At 39.6% G+C, this 21,260-nt stretch overlaps 1 protein-coding gene across 1 annotated transcript in view; it reads left to right on the top strand.

The window, feature by feature from the left end:
* Positions 1-9,903: 9,903 nt before the first annotated feature.
* ATF3 (activating transcription factor 3) overlaps positions 9,904-21,260 on the top strand; it is a 53,952-nt gene continuing 42,595 nt past the window's right edge. Inside the window, exon 1 of the mRNA XM_003918789.5 lies at positions 9,904-10,055. The gene's annotated coding sequence lies outside the window, so the exon portion shown is untranslated. The remainder of the gene's footprint in view (positions 10,056-21,260) is intronic.

The raw sequence follows: 21,260 nt of genomic DNA, 5'->3' as shown, positions 1-21,260 counted from the left end.
CACACTTTGAATAAGGATTATGGCCAACTGGATTCAAATACTGTTGAACTGTCGATATTACTTACCTAAGCTTTGACTTGTTTGATTTGAATCAATTTGGTCCCTTGGAGCTCCTGTTAAGGAACACGCTGCAGTTTTTTGGTATTATCCTAAATACCAAATCCTATCTAATAGTCATCATGATAGTCCCCCTGGTGTGCTGTATCCTCTCAAGTCTTAAACGTTTCTATGCAGCCATCCATTGAGCATTGAATGATCTCACTTTGACTAGATCAGCAAGAATATAAAGAATTATTCAACTGATGTGATGCTATGACTTGTGAATTCCATATTGAGAACAAATAAGTCAATTTATGATGGTGACAGAGAGTGGCATGAACCAGATATGTTTTTTAGAAAGTTTTATTTATTAATTTTATTTAAAATTTTATTTTCAGGAATGGGATTGACTGCAAGGAAGCACAAGTGAACTTCCTGGGGTGATGGAAATGTTTTGTTTTGATTGTGGTAATGATTACATGACTATGTTTGTCAAAATTCCAGAACTTTAAACCTAAAAGGGTGAATTTTACTGCATGTAAATTATACCTGACTAAACATGACTTTTTAAAAAGGCCTGAAATCTTAACTACTCAGCTAAAAATAAAATAAAATATACAATTTAGGTGCAAAACAAGTTTTGTTTTCAGGACTGACAGAGGTCCAATGATTGTATTTATTTATAAAGCTAATAATCCAATCCAATATATCAATATAAATACTTTTAAATAGGATATAAAAAGTTATGAGATTTTTAAAAATAAGGATTTAGACTGCAAAATATTTATTATGACTACAATGTTGCTGAAGCAATGCTATCTTTAAAAATATCTCAAACACAAAATAACACTGTAATGCTGTTAATCATTGCAATGATTTAAACTTCCAGAATATTACCATAATGCTGCTTATATTATATACCGAAAGCCCTATATTTAATAGTTAAAAACAAAGAATTATTTAATACCAGCTAGCTTCATTACTTGATAGATTAACTTGCTTGATAGATCAACATTACTTGATAGATTACTTGATGGATCAACCAGCTTCCTAAAACATAATTGTAGCTCAGCTTCTAAAAAAGGTGAAAGAGATTATTACATTCAACTGAACTAGATTTTAAAAATAAAGACTATCAAGAACATAGGAAGAGGTAATTAAATGATGGGTCCTCTTAAGGTTTCAATAGAAGCAAATACATCCAAGAAACCATTTACGAAAAACTCACCCTCATAATTGCCTTAGAGACCAAAGTCACAATTTTACAGCCAAGATCTTTGGAAATCAGACAGGTCAGTGTGACGGTTAATTCTGTGTCAAACTTGACTGGATTATGGGGTGCCCAGATATTTTGGTCAAACATTATTCTGGGGTATCTTCGTAAGGGTGTTTTGGGATGAGATTAACATTTCAATTGATAGAATAAAGCAGAGTGCCTTCTATAACGTAGGTGGGCTTTATCCAACCATTTAAAGGCCTGAATAGAATGAAAAGGTTGGCCCTCCCCAGAGTGAGAGAATTTTTCCTACTTTTTAACTGTGACACGGGCTTTTTCCTGCCTTTGGACTTGGACTAGAACTACACCGTCAGCTCTCCTAGGTCTCAAGCTTGCTTACTGACCTTGCAGATCTTGGGACTTGCCAGCCTCCATCATTGCTTAAGTCAATTCCTTATAATAAATCATATAAATACACACAGGCATGCCTCAGAGATATTGCAGGTTTGGTTCAAGACTACTGCAGTAAACTAAATATCACAATAAAGGGATCCACACAAATATTTTGGTTTCTCAGTACATATATGTTGTTTATACTACACTGTAGTCTTAAGTGTGCAATAGCATTATGTCTTTAAAAAGTAAATACCTTCATTTAAATATATTTTCTTGCTAAAAACATGCCGACAGAGACATAAAGTGAGCACATGCTGCTGGAAAAAACGGTACCAACGGTACCCATTTGTAAATAACACATTATCTGCAAAGTGCAATAAAGTGAGACACAATAAAATAAGGCATGCCTGTATATCCTATTGGTACTGTTTCTCTGGAAAACCCTAATACAACCTGCTTTCAAATCAATTTAAGACCCTCCTCCTATAAGCATTACATTGAGGAAAATGTGGTTGCAACTTTGTCCTAAAAATTAGGACAAAGAGACCTTTGTTGCTATATAACAATATAAAAAAACCAGTATGCCTACCTCTGGACGTATTTGTTACAAATATCAGTATTAGATTGTAACTGCCAATCCTTTAAAACCAGTTTTAAGATGGATATAAAGCCCTAAAAATCTTGCAGGTTCCACACTGACACCTGAAAAACTTCCAATTTACAAAGGCCAATGTGATATTTTTGGAAAACAAAGGAAAATGACACATACCAATTTCTGTCATTTATTCATGTCATAAAGCCACCTTTATTCCACAACTCTTTCCACCATTTTCCTACGGTCAGCTTTTTTTAAGGTTATAGCCTTCAAAAACTTGAAATAGAAAATTTTAAGGATGCAACATTAGAAAATGTTCCCATACTAACATTTAACATTCCCCGTTTATCATTATGTTTACTAACATGTAATTTCCAACATAATCTTATGAGGAGGTCAAAGGCTCTACGAAGAACGCCGTTTTACAGTCTACCTAGGGAGGCAGTGACTGTGAAACACACCACACCAATGACAGGAATGCGGGTCACTGTGACACGGCAGATCCCTCTGCAAAGTCAAAACTGCAGTTCACTTTACGCTGACAGAGCTTCTTTCCAGGACCCCCACCCCCACTCGAGGACAGTAGAGTGTCGATTTCCCAAGGTGTCTAGCACTGCTTCTTGAATATGCAGCTCTCATCTGGTTCCTGGAAGGTCATCCTGGTTCGCGCAGGACTCGGGACGGGGCGCTTGGCTTCTGCGGCACCACGCTGGCTCCTCACCCGGTGACCTTCAGGCCTCTGAGCTTGGCCTGACCCTAGAAGGGCCACCGCCCTTCACAGCGGGCGGCCATGGTCCCTCCCATGGCCCCACCAACTGACGCGGTGGCCCCAAGGGTCCAAGCCCGCCCTTGCCCCACTCCCGCGGCGGTGCCCCCCACATTTGGTCCCCGAGGGCCGCCCCGCTCCCGGTCGGATTTCAGCCCGCACCGCACCCCAGCCGCCAGGGAACCTTCCAGAACCCTGCCCCTCTGGCTTTCTTCCGAAAGCCCAGGGTCGCTGTCCAGGAAGACACTTGATTCATTTATTGAGCGCCGACTGTGTCCAGGGCCGAGGGAGGGGAGGGGTTTCCACGCGGGGAGACCCCTCGGTTCTCGCCTCGGTAAGCGCCCGCGTTCCAGCACCTCGAGTCGCCCGTGGGCCCCCACCCCTCGGGCTGGACCCGGTCCTCGAGGAAGACCCACGGCGGAGCAGGAAGGGACGAGGAAAGCCGCGCTCCTTGCCCGCCTCGTCCCCTCTCTCCGCCTTCACCTCACCGGACCCCAGGGAAGCCGCTGGAGCTAAAATTAGCAACCCGCCCGGCGCGCGCTCACGTGCGCGCGGCCGGGCGGGGGCGGGGAGCAAGGGGCGCGGTCCGGGTGACTCACCGGCCCCGCCCCACTCGCCAAGAACGCGCTGACGTCAGCCGCTTCCCCGAAGGGTGACGTAAGCGCGCCACGGGGAGGCCGAGGCAGCTGATAGAATGTTCTGAGTTTCGATGCCTTAAAGGGACCAGGCATGCTATCGTGAAACTTCTGGGGAGATGACTCCACTCACACACCTGCAGGCTCAGAACCCATCTTGTACCCTTTTATACTTAAAGAGAGTTGACTGTTGAGATGATGATGAACACGGTAGAACAACCGAGCCTAGTTGGAGGCTCTTTGAAGTCCCAGAACCTCTTCCTGGAAGCCCTCCTTGGTTAACCAGATGGACATCTCAGTTGCCCTCTGAGCCTGAAGCAAGTGTCAGGAAGAGTTTTCTATGGCCCTTGACTCTCTAACCCTTCCCTTATGGCGTCTCTGCTGTCTGATGCCTCTGCTGTCAGAGAAAAGCTGTAGTTTAAATATTTATTTTTGAATCCATCAACTTGGGCCAACTAGGCCCATTTATCACTGTTTCAACTGTGTCTAAACTGTCATTAGTGGTGTGACCAGAAACCAGTTAATATCTTTGGGTGGTAAATTCGTGGACTGATCTCCAAACCCTCCTACTATGCTAATATTGCCAATGAAGGTTTCCAGAGGCCAGGATCCTTGGCCAACACATCATCGTAAACAACATGACAGCCTTACAGGGAACTCACAGTTTACTGAGGTTTGCTCTGTGCCAGGTGTTTTCATGAGCCTCCGTCCTCCTGTCATTTAATCCTCTTCTCTGAGGTAGGTACTGTCCTCCCCATTTTACTGATGAGGATAGAAATCGAGGCACGTGATTAAGCATGTTTCGCTGGGTCACACAGCTAATGAATGGCGAGATGGAAATCAGTCCCAGGTCATCAGGCTCCAAAGTTCATGGTTTTGGTGATGAAGGTGGGCTGTGAAATGTGTGTCTTATTCTGTGCATGTGAGTCCCCTAGACCCAGCTTTTCCACTTGTAACACAATCTCAGTGCCTTTCAGCAGGTAACCCGCGCCAGACCAGATCTCCAGAGATGGAGGTGGCGGACCTCAGGGCCCAGACACAGGAAGGTGTATGAGGAGGCATCGCATCAAGTGCCCACCCTGTGCTTGCAGAGCCTGACCATGAGCACCGCCTTCAGTTTTGCATCTTAGGCACCCCACTTGGCTCTCCATCCCAGCCCTGCCAGGCCCACCCTTGACTCTGTGTTTCCTTTCTGGAAACTCGAGAGGCCATTCTACTTAAAGAGTCCTCACCTGGCCTACCAGCGACCAGATGTGCCCAAGTGCAGAAGAAACACTTTGTTATCTCCTCTATCATCGTCCCCTCTCAAGCATAAAACAACATAAAGTTTCCCATCGGAACAGCACGATTGTGCCAAAAACAAATTAGAAACAACAACTACTTCGCAAAATTTTGAGCAAAGTGATGGTGACTGTGTCCTGGAAATGAAGCAAAGTGAGTGAGCCACTGTCACTGTTACCGTCTGACAATCACTACTGGTCCTTGGCTAACTATTGCAGCCCCTTCCTCAGGCTACACATGCCGGGTGTACCAGAAGCACCTTCCACCTCCAGCTGACTCCTGGGAGATGTTTAGAGCTGACTCCTCTCGCCACCCGCCCCCAGTCTCCAGCCACCAGCAGGCTCTCTCCTTTGTGTCCCCAGCTCCTGCCCCTCATACTGATAGAAGCATTGCCCACTGCTCTTCCAGTTCTTACAGGTTTCCTAGTGCCTGTGACCAAACACCTTGTGTGTGCTCCTCAGGAGAGAAAAACTGCTGGCAGCCTCAGGTATTGTTGGGGGTGGGGGGATGGGGGTTCTGTGGGGACAGGAACTTCTTCCTCTGTATTCGGGGTGGACACACACACACATGGAAACTTAGAGTGGTATGCTACCTCCAGGCCAACCAGGCAAGCCCCTGTTTTATAACTAAGGTCTAGGTGAGGTGGCCTCCCTGGGTCTTACGGCCTGTTAGGGGTAGAGATTTCTAGTTACTTGACTTCCAGCCTGCTTCTTTTCCATGGATCACACACACACCACTGTTATAAGATGCAGGTAGGACAAAGGGCATGAATGTGCATGGCAAATGGGAACATGTCATATATACGATGGAAGGGAAGACAAATGATATGAAGTAAATATAGACATGAAATCATAGGGAAGAATTGGAGAACACGATTTCTGATGACCACTGGCTATTCCCACTTCCTTTTTCCTTCTGCCTCCCACCTTGTTTGAAGACAGGTGAGCTGTTCCTCCTCAGACCCAGGAATCATTTCCCAGTGGAATGACACAGTGAAGTGGATTGCCATTTTTAAACCTTCAGTAATAAAGATCTTGTTTGTCATTTCAATTTTAATTTTTTATCTTCCAGTCTTTACTCTCTATCATTTCTTTATCCCAGAAGCCCCATTAAATGTCATTAAGAACCATAAATGTAACTGGCCACTAATGTGGAAGGATTGTGATCTCCGGCAAACAGCCCTGGCAAGCAAAAGAACAGGAATCCTGGGTCAGTGTCCAACTGTGCCTGTGACTCATTGTGTGACACAAAGCAAAGCTCCACTTTTGCGGAAGGAGAGCCATGGGGCAGCGAGACACACATGGTCTGCACCCTGACAGAGGTGGAAGGGTTTCCCTGCTTGCTGGAAGCTCGGGGGTCCCTGGTGGAATCCAGTTCCATAGTAACTCCTTAGCAATGGCCATGAGCTCTGCCTCCAATGGAGACACTACCATGGGTTGGGCTGGATTATGGCACTTGCCCTTCATGACATCATTCTCATAGGTTAGGAATGCACCCTGATTATTTCTAACTCCACTTTAATAACTTGTTCTGGATCTGCCCTCCAGGAATTTATTTGAAACTTTCATTCTATTTATATTTCAGCCTGTACAGCCTTTTCGGGCAACAAGTAGATTTACCATTTATGTAAAAACTCTTAAATTCTAAAACACAGGAAGTGCTGCATAATGGTTTGTTATAATAATAATCACAATAATTTGATATCTGTATTGTTACACATAACAAATATTATATTACAGTTTGATGATAATTATTCATGCAGATGGCCTCACAGGCTTCATACTTTCAACCACTCACTAGCTTTCTGTTTATCCCCCTACCCATCTCTCCCCAACCCCAATCAAAAAGAATCTCTTGGCTGGGAGCAGTGGCTCATGCCTTTAATCCCAGCACTTTGGGAGGCTGAGGCAGGAGGACTGCTTGAGCTCAGGAGTTTGAGACCAGCTTGGGCAACATAGTGAGACCTCATCTCAATTTTTAAAGATTTTTTTTTTTTTTTTGATATGGAGTTTTGCTCTTATTACCCAGGCTGGAGTGCAATGGCACGATCTCGACTCACCACAGCCTCCGCCTCCCGGGTTCAAGCTATTCTCATGCCTCAGCCTCCCGAGTAACTGGGATTACAGGCATGTGCCACCATGCCTGGCTAATGTTGTATTTTTAGTGGAGACGGGATTTCTCCATGTTGGTTAGGCTGGTCTCGAACTCTGGACCTCAGGTGATCCGCCCGCCTTGGCCTCCCAAAGTGCTGGGATTTCAGGTGTGAGCCACCACGCCCAGCCAGAAATTTTTTTAAGTGTCATAGTGAAGATAAGGGGCGAGGGAAGCATTTATTAATGGAATGAGGTGCTGTAATGGGTGCAACTCTGCGCAGAGACTTACCTAAACAGATTCAATGTCCTCTAAGGACTTGTTATCTAAGATGAACATGTGGTAGGTGCTTGTCTTAGTCAATTTGGGCTGCTATAACAAAATACCATAGACTGGGTGGTGTAAACAACAGATATTTATTTCTTACAGTTCTGGAGCCTGGGGAATTCAAGATCAAGGTGCTAGCAGATTAGTGTCTGGTGAGGACTGGCTCCCTGGGTTACAGACAGCTGCCTTCTTGCTGTGTCCTCACGTGGCCTTTCCTTGGTGTTGTGCCTGTGAAGAGAGAGAGCTCTCCTATCTTTTCCTCTTCTTCTAAGGGCACTAATTCCATCATGAGGGCACCATCCTCATGACCTAATCTAAACCTAATGATCTCTCAAAGGCTGCACCTCCAAATACCATTACACTTCGAGTTAGGGCTTCAACATACAATTTTGGAGGAGACACAAACATTCATTCCATTTATTCAGTGCTCAGTAAATATTGGATGTATGAATGGATGGAATAAAAAAAGGTAAACCTGCGTGGTAATTGGATAGAAAACACATGGACATACAGTCATGTGCCACATGACGTTTCAGTCAATAATGAACCGCAGATATAACAGTGGTCCCAAAAGATATAATGGGCCAGGAGTGGTGGCTCACACCTGTGATCCCAGCACTTTGGGAGGCCAAAGCGGGCAGCTCACTTGAGGTCAGGAGTTCAAGACCAGCCTGGCCAACATGGTGAAACCCTGTCTCTACTAAAAATACAAATATTAGCTGATCACAGTGGCAGGTGCCTGTAATCTCTGCTACTTTGGAGTCTGAGGCAGGAGAATAGCTTGAACCCGGGAGATGGAGGTTGCAGTGAGCTGAGATCGCACCATTGCCCTCCAGCCTAGGCGACAGAGCGAGACTCTGTATCAAAACAACAACAATAAAAATTTAAAAAAAAAAAAAAAGCAAAAAGATATAATGGAGCTCAAATAATCCTGTCATCTAGTGATACAGTTGTCATAACATAGTAGTGAAACGTATTAATGTTATTTTTTTTTGACACAGAGTCTTGCCCTGTCGCCCAGGCTGGAGTGCAATGTCACAATCTCAGCTCACTGTAAACTCCACCTCCCAGATTCGTGATTCTCCTGTCTCAGTCTCCCAAGTAGCTGGGATTACAGACGCCTGCCAACATGCGAAGCTATTTTTTGTATTTTTAGGAGAGATGGGATTTCATGTTGGCCAGGCCAGTCTCGAACTCCTTACCTTGTGATCCGCCCACCTCAGCCTCCCAAAGTGCTGGGATTACAGGTGTGAGCCACTGCACCCAGCCAACCTATTAACTTTTTTATGTTTAGATATGTTTAGATACATAAATACCTACCATTGTGTTACAGTTGCCTACGGTATTCAAAATAGTAACATGCCATACAGGTTTGTAGCTTGGAGCAATAGGTTATACCATATAGCCTAGGTGTGTGGTAGGCTACACTACCTAGGTTTGTGTAAGTACACTCTATGATGTTGGCACAACAATGAAATCACCTAACGATACATTTCTGAGAACATATTCTTGTTGTTAAGTGATGAATGACTGTATATGACATTCTGGAAAAGGCAAAACTATGGAAACTAAAAAGATCAGTGGTTACCAGGGGTTGAGGAGTGGGGATGATGAACAGGTGGAGCACAGAGGGTTTTTGGGGCAGTGAAACTATTCTGTAGGATACAATAATGGTAGATACTTGTGTTTAAAAATCTGCCCTAACCCATAGAATGTACAACACCAAGAGTGAACCCCAGCATAAACTATGGATTTCATGTATGAATAATTTGTTAATTAGGTTAATTGATTGTGACAAACGTACCAGCTGGTGGGGGATATTGATAAAGGAAGTGGCTATACAAGTGTGGGAAGAGGAAGTCTGTGGGAAATTGAGTACTTTCCACTTAATTTTGCTGTCAATCTAAAACTGTTCTACACAATAAAGTTGATGTTTAAGAAAGGCAAGTGAGGTGCTAACACTTTTCTGTAGAGTTCATTCCACTGTAGCGTTACACAGATTTGGGCTGGAATCTGAGCCAAGCCCTGTAACCTGGGGGAAGTTACTTACCCCTCTAATCTTAGTTTCTCTAACTTTACAGAGATTGTAATGCCTTCCTCAGAGTGTTTTGAGAGCTAAATGCAAAACTGTATGTAAAGAATCTATTCCAGCACCTGGATATATAGCATGGTAAATATATACAGGCCTCCTCATTCCTCCCTATGACTGTGATTCTTATCTGTTCTGATGGCTACTATTTTCAAAGTCAGGCCAGGGCAAGAAAGCTGTCTTGGGTGAAAGTGTCTTCTACTAGAAAAGAATCTGTGCATGAGGGGCCTGTGTGTCCTCATTTGCTCATGTGTGTCCCCAGAGGTGCTGGCTACAGAAGGCCAGACATGCACTGGAGCCCCGGATCGGTGTCAAGCCCCTCACTCAGCTTTCTCCCGTGAAAAGGTCAGGATGATGGAAGGCTGTCATATTTAGATGATGGCTCGCAGGGAAGCCTTGGTGGGTTAGTCACCTATGATATGACATCATATTGCCACTCAATATAGTAACAGCTGTTGGTTGCTTTGGGGGGCAGAGGTGGGGTTAGCTTTAGTTGACCAACCATGCCTTGAGGATAAATTGGATGGGATCAGATGGGAAGATGTGACAAGAAGAGAAATCCTCCTCTATATAGGATGCTCTGCCATTTCCTAAGGATTTTCAGCACCTCGCCCCAAAATGTGAGTCTTGACTTTTTCTCTGGTTTTGGGGCTAAGTGGGAAAAATGTTACAGGAGAAAGGTGTTTGGTCAGGAAGCCTCCAGCTGGGGGAGTACCCATTGTGGCCCTGCTGGGTGGGTGACACCCGGAAGAGGAGTGGGAAACTGAGCAGTTCGGTGCATATGGCACTCGGTGAAGTGATCTGAGGGATAGGGATCAAAAAGTCCAGGAGTTAGAGTGCTGCAGAAGCTCTAGGTTGGATTAAGGTTTTTAGTGACCCCTCTTCAGGTTACATAACACCTGCGGGATGACCTGTGGCATCCCAGTGAGGCAGTGATGTGGTCTCGGTCTCATCCTGGATGAAACCGTGATTTGGGGATACCATTAGTCAGTGCTGTAGTCAATGTAAGGCATTGATTATTCATAATAGGAAGCAATTGGAGTTGGTTAACACCTTCCTTCTAGTGTGTTCTCCTTCTTGACTTTCCTACCTCTTCTGGGGCCCTTGTGTTTTGGGAATAGAATGCTTTGTATCAGCAGTGTAACATGGATAGGTTAACTGGATATAGGCTGGGTATGGGGAGAGCTGGTTCTTCCTGTGCTTAAACGGAGTAAGTCCAGAGTGAGGGAGTAAAGATGTTAGAGAGGAAAAGCCCTGGAATGAGGGTCAAGAGATCTTGTTTGGCAGCTAGTTCTGCCAAGTAAAAGCTGTGTGACCTTGGGCAAGTCACTGTTTCTCTTTAGATTTTGGTTATTCCTCTCATCTGTAAAAACGTGTGCACTTGGGGTTCTTCCAGCCCCACTGGTCCTCTTCCATCCTTTAAATGTGGATCTGTGGTTCTGTTGTTGGCAGCCCAGAAAGGGCACAAGTTTGAGTGTCTGGCTCTGCCATTTGTTGTGCGACCGTGGACAAAGACACCCCTTCTCTGAAACTCAATTTTCCCATTTATAAAATATGGATTTTTGTGAGACATCAGTGAGGTAAGGAAGCTGAGAGCCTTTTCGGAGGCACGATGTGGATGTAAAGCAACACCCTGAGTTTGGACAGGGCAGGTGGAGTAAGGCAGGCTGAGGGGTGATGTTTGGGGTTACTGGCAGGTTGAACTGTGACCAGGGGCATAGATGGGGTGGAGGTCATGGTCAGCCAGGCCATAGAAACCTCTAGCCCTGTCCTACTCAGTTCCTGTTCCTTCCCCAGCAACCGAGGGAGGGAAAATAGTTGAGAGGTTATAAATGACGCTGTAAACAGCTCACAAAAATGGCTGCAAACTGTCTGTGGGGGTCATGCCGCTGGAGCAAAGCGTGTGCTGGGAAGCCATCCAGGGTTTGGGGACCCCTGAAAATTGAGCAACCTCCTGGTTCCTATTGGTGCCCAAGAGGATGCACCTTCTGCACTGCCTGGCATCACTTCCTGGGAAAGTGAAAACTCCTCGTACGGCGACTAATGGATCACGACTGAACAGTGACCAGAGTGACTTGTCTTGAACCGTCTCTGAGGGAAAGTCACAGATTCCCTAGAGAAAGTTTCCAAATTCCTGTTTATTCTTCACATAAACAGATTAACCTAGGGGTAGCGATTTTACTTAACTCTTCCTTTCATGTTGCAGGGAAAGTGAAATTGGCCACTTCTTTGAAGCTGTTCTTTGAGCCATAAATATAATTTCTCTTCCCACCCACAGAAAGGGGTTTTCTTTTTCTTTCTTTCCTTCTTTTTTCTTTCTTTCTTTCTTTCTTTCTTTTTTTTTTTTTTTTTTGAAGCCCCAGGCTCTGATACGTTCGGAGGTTGGCAGGAGGTGCAGCTGCCGTAGGAGCAGCATGTTGTCCCCCTGCTGACTCATCTGACATTAACATAATTATGTTTCAGGAGTCAAAGTGATTTTCAAACTATGAGTAATGCAGGGCGTTAGAGAGAGTGTTTACACGGCAGTGGGCATTTCAGCACACTCAAGTAACCAGCTGCTGCTAACAGCTGCAATGAGTGAAGGAATAAGAAAATGCTCTCAGGAAAAACAACCCTTCTGTCTCGTCTCTGTTTCTGTGCAAAGGATTCAGATGTCATGAAAGGCAGGTGAACTTAGAGTTCCCTAAGAACCAATTCAGATCTAGCATTGTTATCTGAATGCCTTGATGTCTGATCTTTTTATGGGGAAAAAAAGGTCTTTATAGCTTATTTTCCATTTACCCAACTCTTGGGAAAGGTGGATTTAAAGACTTTAGCAAATTATTTATTTTTTATGATGTTACCAGTATTAATAATTATAATAATATTCTAAGGCTGTGCTGCTGCTTCTAAAACAGGAACAAGGACAAAACCCATTTCCCCCAGTTTTAAAGACGGGGGCAGAAGCCCATGGAGAGGGGGACTGGGGAATGTCTTCTTAAAGCTCCTTTGTCTCATTATTATGGGAAAAGTTCTGAGAGACATGGAGTGCAGTGTGCCAAGTATTTAGACCTCAGGAGCGAAAAGCTGGGCTCCAGTCCTGTTCCAGAACTGAATATTGGAATGGGAATGCCTCAATTTCCTCATCTCATAATGAGAATATTAATAACACTTTCTCTGCCTACATCAGAAAAAGAGCCTTGAACTTTTGTAGGGTAGGGACAGGGTCTGCCCACTACTGTAGCCCCAGTGTCTAACTTAGAGCTGTCACATAGAAGGTGCTCAGTTAGTATTTGCAGAATTAACGAATGAGATAAAAGCTATAAACGCCAGAGCTCTGCTCTTGTGGTTTGCTATTGCATCTAGCAAGGTGTCATTCTCATGGAGAGTGGTCAATAATTTTTTTAATGTGTTAAGAAAAAAATTGTGAACTAATTATACATTCACTTATACATAAGTTATTCATAAACAAATTGGTTATTATTTTGGGGCTACCAAGCTGAATTACACACAAAAGTATTTCTGTTTACTTAAGAATGTCTTTGATGGCCAACACAATTTATTAAGCCTTGTCCCTTGAGTATACATCCTTTGCATGCTCCACATTTGCGCCCTCATGGAAAAAGAAGGAACCCCGGAGAAAGAGCACACCAAAAACATCGACCTACCCTGAACTAAGAGGCTCAGGTGTGCTTTTGTGGACTACTTGTATTGAGTGATCCCTTCATCCTGGACCCATTAATAATTATTGTTAGGCTTACTTCAAGCAGTAAATCTAAGCCAGTCCATTCACGGCAAATCAATCCAAAATGGCCGTTAAGGAGAGTCAGGATCTGTGGTCCCATCCCAAATATTTGAAGATGATGCCAGAAAGCAAATTTAGTGTGTCCTCCTGGTGACTGTCATTTGGTATTTCTGTCCTAGGCCAGTTCTCCAATGGGGTAAATGCAGGATCAGGCATTTCTAATGTCTAAACCTCCACTGCTCTCTTTCTCTCAAAGTTGCATGTCCAATACAGTCGTAATTTCACCTCCCCAACTCCGTCGTTACTGTAGTTCATTAATGTTTGTTGGACCGGCATCCTAATTTGGGTGTGGACGACTATTCCTTAAGGCATCTCAAGTAAAAAGGCTCCTTACTTCTGATCCTGGTTTATTTATTTTAAAAATACTTGTAAATAATTTAATATTAATTTAATAGTGTTTTTAAGTTAGTAGCAGGTTGCTGAAGGATCCAAATGTTTAACATATATTCTAAAATAAACATTGGCTGTTTAGAGCCGTTACAGAATAAACTTATTTGAATTTTTCCTCTAGTACCCTTTTCTTTATTTCTTCTACTCTTTCTTCCTTCCCTCTTTTCCCATCTCTCCCTCCATATTCTTCCTCCCTGCCTTCTTTTCTTTTTATTATCTTGTGTTTCATTTGTTTGTTTGTTGCTTTTGCTAAATGTCTTTCTAAAAAGTATATCTGGAAGGAGATAAGAGAAACTAATTAAAGAGCCTAGGACGAGGTAGAGAGACTTTTCATCATATACACTTTCTGACTTTGAATTTTTAATCATGGCAATACTTTTTGCCCAATAAAAAAGTTAACCAGAACAGAGTTGTACATCCTTCTTGTTTTCATTTTTCCACTTTTCTAATGTGAGCCTATTTCCTTCTTACTAGGATGAAAGACAGGAATGGCTTCCAAAGGGAAACGGGGAAAAGAGAAGGGAGACGGTAGACAGAAGCTCAATGCCTGTGTGTCCACAGTGGAGATGCAGGGGAAAGAGCTAGTGTAACAGAACCAATACATTTTTTTTGGCTTTTTTTTCTTTTCATTTGAAATGTAAACGTCTTCCCACTTCATTCTTTCCACCTCATAAGAATTCTTCTTCTTTTACAACATAATTTTTAATGATTGTACAAGAGTCCCAAGTTAATGTAATATTTTTGTACTGTAGTTTACCTTACTAATACTCTATGTTAAATATTTGGGTAATATCTGATTCATCAATATTGTAAATAGTACTGTAATAAACATTATTGTAGCTAAATCTACGTTCATGGCAATGCTTATTTACTTTAAATATATTTCCTCAAAAAGAATCAACATATTTCTCAAAAATAAATAAACTAAATAATATATGAATCATACAGTCTTTGATATATGTAGCTCTTGATGTAATTTTAATTTCTATAAACACAAAGAAATTTTTTCCATGTTTGTTAACTAGTTTATTTTCTGTTTATGAATCTTCTGTTCAGAGCCTTTGCCTGTACATCTGTTGGAATCTTAATATCTGCAGTGATTTAAAATGTCTTATACATATATAAGACATATCAACAAAGACCTCCCTATTATTTTTTTCGAATAATAATAATTCCCTGGCTTGACATTTATATTTGAATGGAAGTTATATTTATATATTTTTGGCACAGAGAGATTTTAAGATTTAAAGTAATCGAATCTGTCAATTTTTTTTTCTGGAGAATGACTTTTTCTCATATAGAACTTTAAAAACTATTTCATATTTTCTTCTAATAGAAAACAGCCTTTTAAAGATAAAATTTCCATATTTTATGTAATTACAGGGAAATGCACAAATCTTAAATGGATCATTCAGTGAGTTTTGACAAATGACAGATGCATATGCTTTTCAAGATATAGAACTTAAAGGGTATGACTTTTTCAGGTGATGGTTGCACATATCTATGAGGATACAAAAAAACAATGAATTGTACCCTTTAAATAAGTGTGTTATGTAAATCGTATCTACAGACCTTTTTAAAAAATAAAAATTACCATCATCCTGGAAAGCTTCCTCGTGTTCTCTCCCAGCCTGTCCTCACTCCCATACTACCCATATAGGCAACCACAAATTTTAGTTTTTTCATCATTAGTTTGGTCTGTTTTTGACCTTTATGTGGAATGGAGTCACACAGCATGAACTCTTTTGCATAAGGTTTCTTTGACAGCATAATGTTCTTGAAATTCGTCTGTGTTGGTAAGCTTCAGGGATTTGTGTCTTTTTGTTACTAAAAGTAAGCTTTCATTATAGTATGTCTATATGACAGTTTGTTTATTCATTCCTCTATTGATAGACACCAGGCTGTCCCCAGTTTGGTCCCATTATGAATAATGAAACTGTGAACATTCTTGTAAAAGTCCTTTTATAGACATATGCTTTCATTTTTCTTAAATACCTATGGATGGAATTTCTGGCCATAGGATAGATGTATACTTCATTTTATAAGAAACCACCAGCCTTTTCTCCAAAGGAGTTATACCATTTTACACTCCCACCAACAATGCATGAGAATTCAGTTGCTCCAAAGTTTTGTCAACATTTGGTGTTGTCAGACATTTTTATTTTAGCCATTCTGTTACATGTGCAGTAGTAGCTTATTGTAATTTAAATTTGCATTCCCTTGATAAAGTTATTGAACATTTTTTCATGTGCTTCTGATTTTTCTTTATTTTATTTTAATGTGTATGTATTTTACATCTATGTCTATCCATCAAAAGTTATTTTGATTATGATTTGAGGTAAATCTCTAGATTAATTTTTTTCTAAATAATCAGTTAACCCAGAACAATGTATTGAATAATACTTTTATTGTTATTATATATATATTTTTTGAGATGGGAATCTCACTCTGTTGCCCAGGTTGGAGTGCAATGGTGCAATCTCGACTTACTGCCACCTCTGCCTCCTAGGTTCAAGCAATTCTCCTGCTTCAGCCTCCTGAGTAGCTGGGATTACAGGCTCCCACCACCATGCCTGGCTAGTTTTTGTATTTTTTAGTAGAGATGAGGTTTCACCATTTTGGCCATTTTCATCTGGTCTTGAACTCCTGACCTCAGTTGATTCCCCCGCCTTGACCTCCCAAAGTGCTGGGATTACAGGTGTGAGCCACCGCGCCTGGCCAATACTTTTATTCTCTGCTAATTTGTGATGCTTTATTTACCATAGAGTTCTCATATGTACTGTGGTCTCAGAATATCTATTCTATGTCTTGATATGTACATTTTTACACTTGTTCTTTTGTCAGTTCCATACTCTTATTTATATTTGCTTTTAAAAATGATTTAAGAGCTGGCAAGGCCCCTGTCTCATCATTCCTTTTCATGTTCAACATTTTCTTTGCTGCTGGGCATGGTGGTTCATGTCTGTAATCCCAGCACTTTGGGAGGCTGAGGCAGGCTGATCACCTGAGGTTGGGAGTTGGAGACCAGCCTGACCAAGATGGAGAAACCCCCATCTCTACTAAAAATATAAAATTAGCTGGGCGTAGTTGTGCATGCCTGTAATCCCAGCTACTCAGGAGGCTGAGGCGGAAGAATGGCTTGAACCCGGGAGGCGGAGGTTGCGGTGAGCCGAGATTGCACCATTGCACTACAGCCTGGGCAACAAGAGTGAAATTCAGTCTCAAAAAACAAGCAAACAAAAAAACCCCACATTTTATTTGCTGTTCATGCTTAATTATTCTTTTGGTTGAATGTTAGAATGATTTTGTGAAATTCTGAAAAGAACACTATTGAGATTTTTATTGAAATTATATTGACCATTCAAATTAATTTGCAAAGCACTGATGTCGTTGCCATAAAGCTCAGTATTCAAAGCTTCTACATTTTCCAACAGCATTGTATAATTTTTTTATATGGGTCCTTCACATTCTCATTATAGCTTTTCCAAGGCATTCCACAGAAGTTTCCAATGTCATCATTGTTGATTTTTGCTATTGTCATTTTATCTTTTCCAAAAGTTATATTTTCTAATTGGATAATAGTTCTATATAGAAAAGCAATGTAGCAAATTTCTATATACAAATTTTTATACAGAAAATTTGTATATACAGAAGGTACTGGCTTTTGTGTCTTTTTTATATTTAGCAGTTTTCTTGGGCTCTCATATTGATTCTAATAATTCTTAGTTGAATTGTTCTTTTGAATTTCTGGGAATGTAATTATATCATATACAAATAATTACAAATCTATTTTCTCCCTTCCAGTGTTTGTGCATCTTATTTTTATAAGTGCCCTATTTCATCAGTTAGAACTTTCAGGTCAAAATTTAGTAAAACTGGCAACAAACTATATCTTTGTTTTGATCCTGATTTTAATAATATTGCATTACTATTTCATCCTTAAAGATGACTTTATTTGAAATAAACACTTTTTGTTATGTTAATAAAAGTTCTTAAATTTGTAATTATTTTTTAATAGGAACCAGCTGTTGAATTCTAATGTATTTCCTGCATTAATTGAGAATCTTATTTGGATTTTCTTTTTTAGCCTGTGGATGTCATATGTTACACTGTTGGATTTTAAAGATATTAAAACATAAAATTTTTTATTTTAGATTAAACCCTCCTTGGGTTATTTTCATACTGTTACCTGAATTTGGATTTTCTTTTCTATGTTCACAATTTAGATAGGTTTATTATCTTCTTTTTTTGAGCTGTCTTTTTCAGGGTTTTACATCAGGGTTATCTCTGTTAAGTAAATTACATAAATTTTCCACATTTGTCAATGTTTGAAATTACTGAAACGTAGTGATTACGTATTCCTTAGGAATTGAAAGATTTTTTTTTCCTATAAAGTTTTCTTTTTTTTTTTTGTCCTATAAAGTTTTCTAGGCCTAGACACATTTTTTTCCTGGAGGGAAATCTTTCCTTTTTTTCTTTTTTAAGTTCTTCAGCCATGATTGGCATATGTAGGTTTTATACTTCTAATTTTGATAATGTATATATTTTCAGACTATTCATTTCATCTAGGTTTTCAGATTTATAATTTATAATTTTGCAAAGTATTGTCTTGTATTTAAAATATCTCCTTATCTGGTGCTGAACCTCCCCTTTTTATTTTCTAATTTTATTATCCATAGGGTTTTTTTCTTCTTTAGTTTCTCTAATATTTGTCTACTTTATTACTTTTTTTAAAAAGTGCTCTCAAATTAATTCTGTAAGTTTTCCTGTGTCCTAATTCAGTTAGTTTTGGTTTTGCCTTTAGTCTTTTCTTTCTACTGATTTCTTAGGGATTTTGTTGTCATTGCTGTTTTTATAAACTCTTGAGTTGAAAGCTTTTATTTTTCCTTTCCTTGAAAATAAAAACAAATAAGATTGTAACTTTAACTTTTAGTACAACTTTGACAATATTTCACACCTGTTGATATATTGTGCTCTTATTTTAATTATCTTCTAACTGCTATGTTCTTATACTTTAATTTTTGTTTTGTTTAATTTTTGTTCTGTCCTTAGCTTTATTTTTTGTTTTAATTTCTATTATTAATAGCTAGTTATACTGCACTGTGATCAAGTAATCAAGCTTATATAATTTTTGTTTCTTGAAATATTTCCCATTTTGGTATATTCATCACAAATACTTCCTCCTGTTCTATAATATCTTTTCATTTTGTTTATATTGTCTTTTTTAACACATAGTTTTTTTGTCTTAATGTGATCCAATATATCCCTCTTATTTTATTGTTTGCATGTTTGTATCTTATACAAAAAATTTCTGTACTTGATGATAATGAGTGTATCTTCCTATATGTTGTTTTTTCTCGAGGTTGCAAAGTTTTGCTTTTCACATCTGTGTCTTTAATCTTTATGGCTGATGTGAGTGAGAATCTAATTTCACTTACTCCCATATGGATAACCAGTTATCCCAGTTCCACAATTTCCTCCCATTGCTTTGTGAGGCTATTTCAGTCGCGTACAGAGCTTCCTCATGTACATAGGATATTTATGGGCTTTTGTTCGGTTCCATTAGTCTATTTCTATTCCCTATGCCAATACTACCACAATCTTTTCAGTAAGTCTAAATATCTAACAAGACAAGTCCTGCTACCCTCTCTTCTTTTTCTTCCAAATTTTATTGGCTTTTCCTGGCCCATTCACATGAAATTTAGAATTAGCTTCTTAAGAATTGTGCACATTTTGAGGATTTTTAATATTAAAATTTCATCAAATCTATAAACAAATATGGAGATGGCTAACATTTTTATGGGAATCTTGCGTGATACCACTACACCAGAGGTGCCACCAAGATGGCTAACATTTTTATATTACTGAGTACTCTAATCAATAAACATAGTAATTTTCTCCATTTATTTAGATCTTCTTGTATTTTATTCAATAATACTATCGTAGTTTTCTTCTTAGAGGTCTTTCATACCTTTTAACAAATTTATCTCTAGGTGCCATATAATTTCTGTTACTATTATAAATGGGATTTTCCCAATATATTTTCTAATTAGTTATTACTATTAAGAATGCTATTGATTTCTGCATGTTTTTTTTTTTTGTATCTAGCAACCTTTGCTGGATAGTTTTTAGTTCTAAGAGTACGTAAATGTTCTTGAGTTCTTTATGTAGACAATCACATTTTCAGCAAACAAGAACAGTTTCTAATCTTTCTCTTTTTCCATTCTTTTATATTACATCAGTTAAGAACTTCAGTATAATGCTGAATAGAGGCTTAGAACTTACATCCTTCTGTAATTTCTGACTTTAATGAAAATGTCTCTAAAATAGTACCAGTTAATATGATATTTGCTTGTAGAGTTTTGATGTATAGCCTTTGTCAGGTAAGGAAAATTGCCTTCTATACCTAGTTTACTAAGATTTTTAAAACCATGAATGAATGCTATATTCTGTCCATACCTTTTCTGCATTTATTGAGACACTAAAAAGATAAAAAATAAAGGAAAAAGGCCTTCCTTTTTAATGTAATAAGTTTTTGAATCTTGAATTATTCTTTCATTCTAGAGATGAAATTCCACTTGGTCATGATATTTTTTTTAAGGTTTTGTATCTACATGAAAAATGAGATTAAGTTATAATTTTCCTTATTTGGATTGTCCCTGTCTGGCTTTAATATCTCAAAAAATAAGTTAGGAAATTCTCTTCCTTTTTCCTCCCATCCTCTGAAAGAATTTTTGTCTTTTAAAGCAGGGCTTATCTATTTTTTAAAAATCTGGTAAATATTTGGGCCTGGTGTCTTCGGAGATTGAAGAACTTTTGATTAATAATTTAATGTCTTTAGTAGCTAAGGCTTTGTTCTGGTTTTATCTGAATAAATTACCAAATTTCAATTTCTTTCTTGAAAATTATTTATTTCTTCTAAGTTTCCATATTTATTCAGATGGAGTTAATAGTATTCTTTTATGTATTTTAAAATCTCCACTGTATCTATTTCTATCCCTTTTTATTCCCACTTTCTGTTTGTGTTTTTCTCTTTTTTATTGATTGGTTGTGCTCAGGCTTTATCTTTTTCTGTAAGTTGTTTTAAAAAACTAACTTTGTGTTTTATTCACCTTCCCTAAATATAATTTCTTTCATTCTTCTCTTATATTATTTTCCTATTTCTAGTTTGGATTTCTCTGTTGTTCTTGCCTAGTTTTTTAAGTTGAACACTTACTTATTGTGCTGTTTTTAATTTGTTTTTTCATTTTGCTTTTACTAGTTTTTTTCTTAAGTAGAACTTTACTTGTCCTTTTGACTACAGCAAGGACCTCAGCACTTTTTAATTACATGTGGACCCTGTTCCCCATCTTATTTTTATTCCAGAGTTAAAGTTTTTAAAGATAAAAGTTATTTTAAAAACATATTGGTTTTTTTGTTGTTGTTGTTTGTTTGTTTGTTTGTTTGTTTGTTTGTTTTTTTGAGACGGAGTCTCGCTCTGTCACCCAGGCTGGCGTGCAGTGGTGTGATCCCGGCTCACTGCAACCTCCGCCTCCCGGGTTCAAGCAATTCTCCTGCCTCAGCCTCCTGAGTAGATGGGACTACAGGCACGTGCCGTCACACCCGGCTGATGGAGTTTGTATTTTTAGTAGAGACAGGGTTTCACCGTGTT

Source organism: Papio anubis, chromosome 1 (assembly GCF_008728515.1).
Source record: "Papio anubis isolate 15944 chromosome 1, Panubis1.0, whole genome shotgun sequence".
Classification (NCBI taxonomy): domain Eukaryota; kingdom Metazoa; phylum Chordata; class Mammalia; order Primates; family Cercopithecidae; genus Papio; species Papio anubis.
Note: the sequence above shows the minus strand (reverse complement) of the source record. Positions and strands in the feature narration are given on the sequence as shown.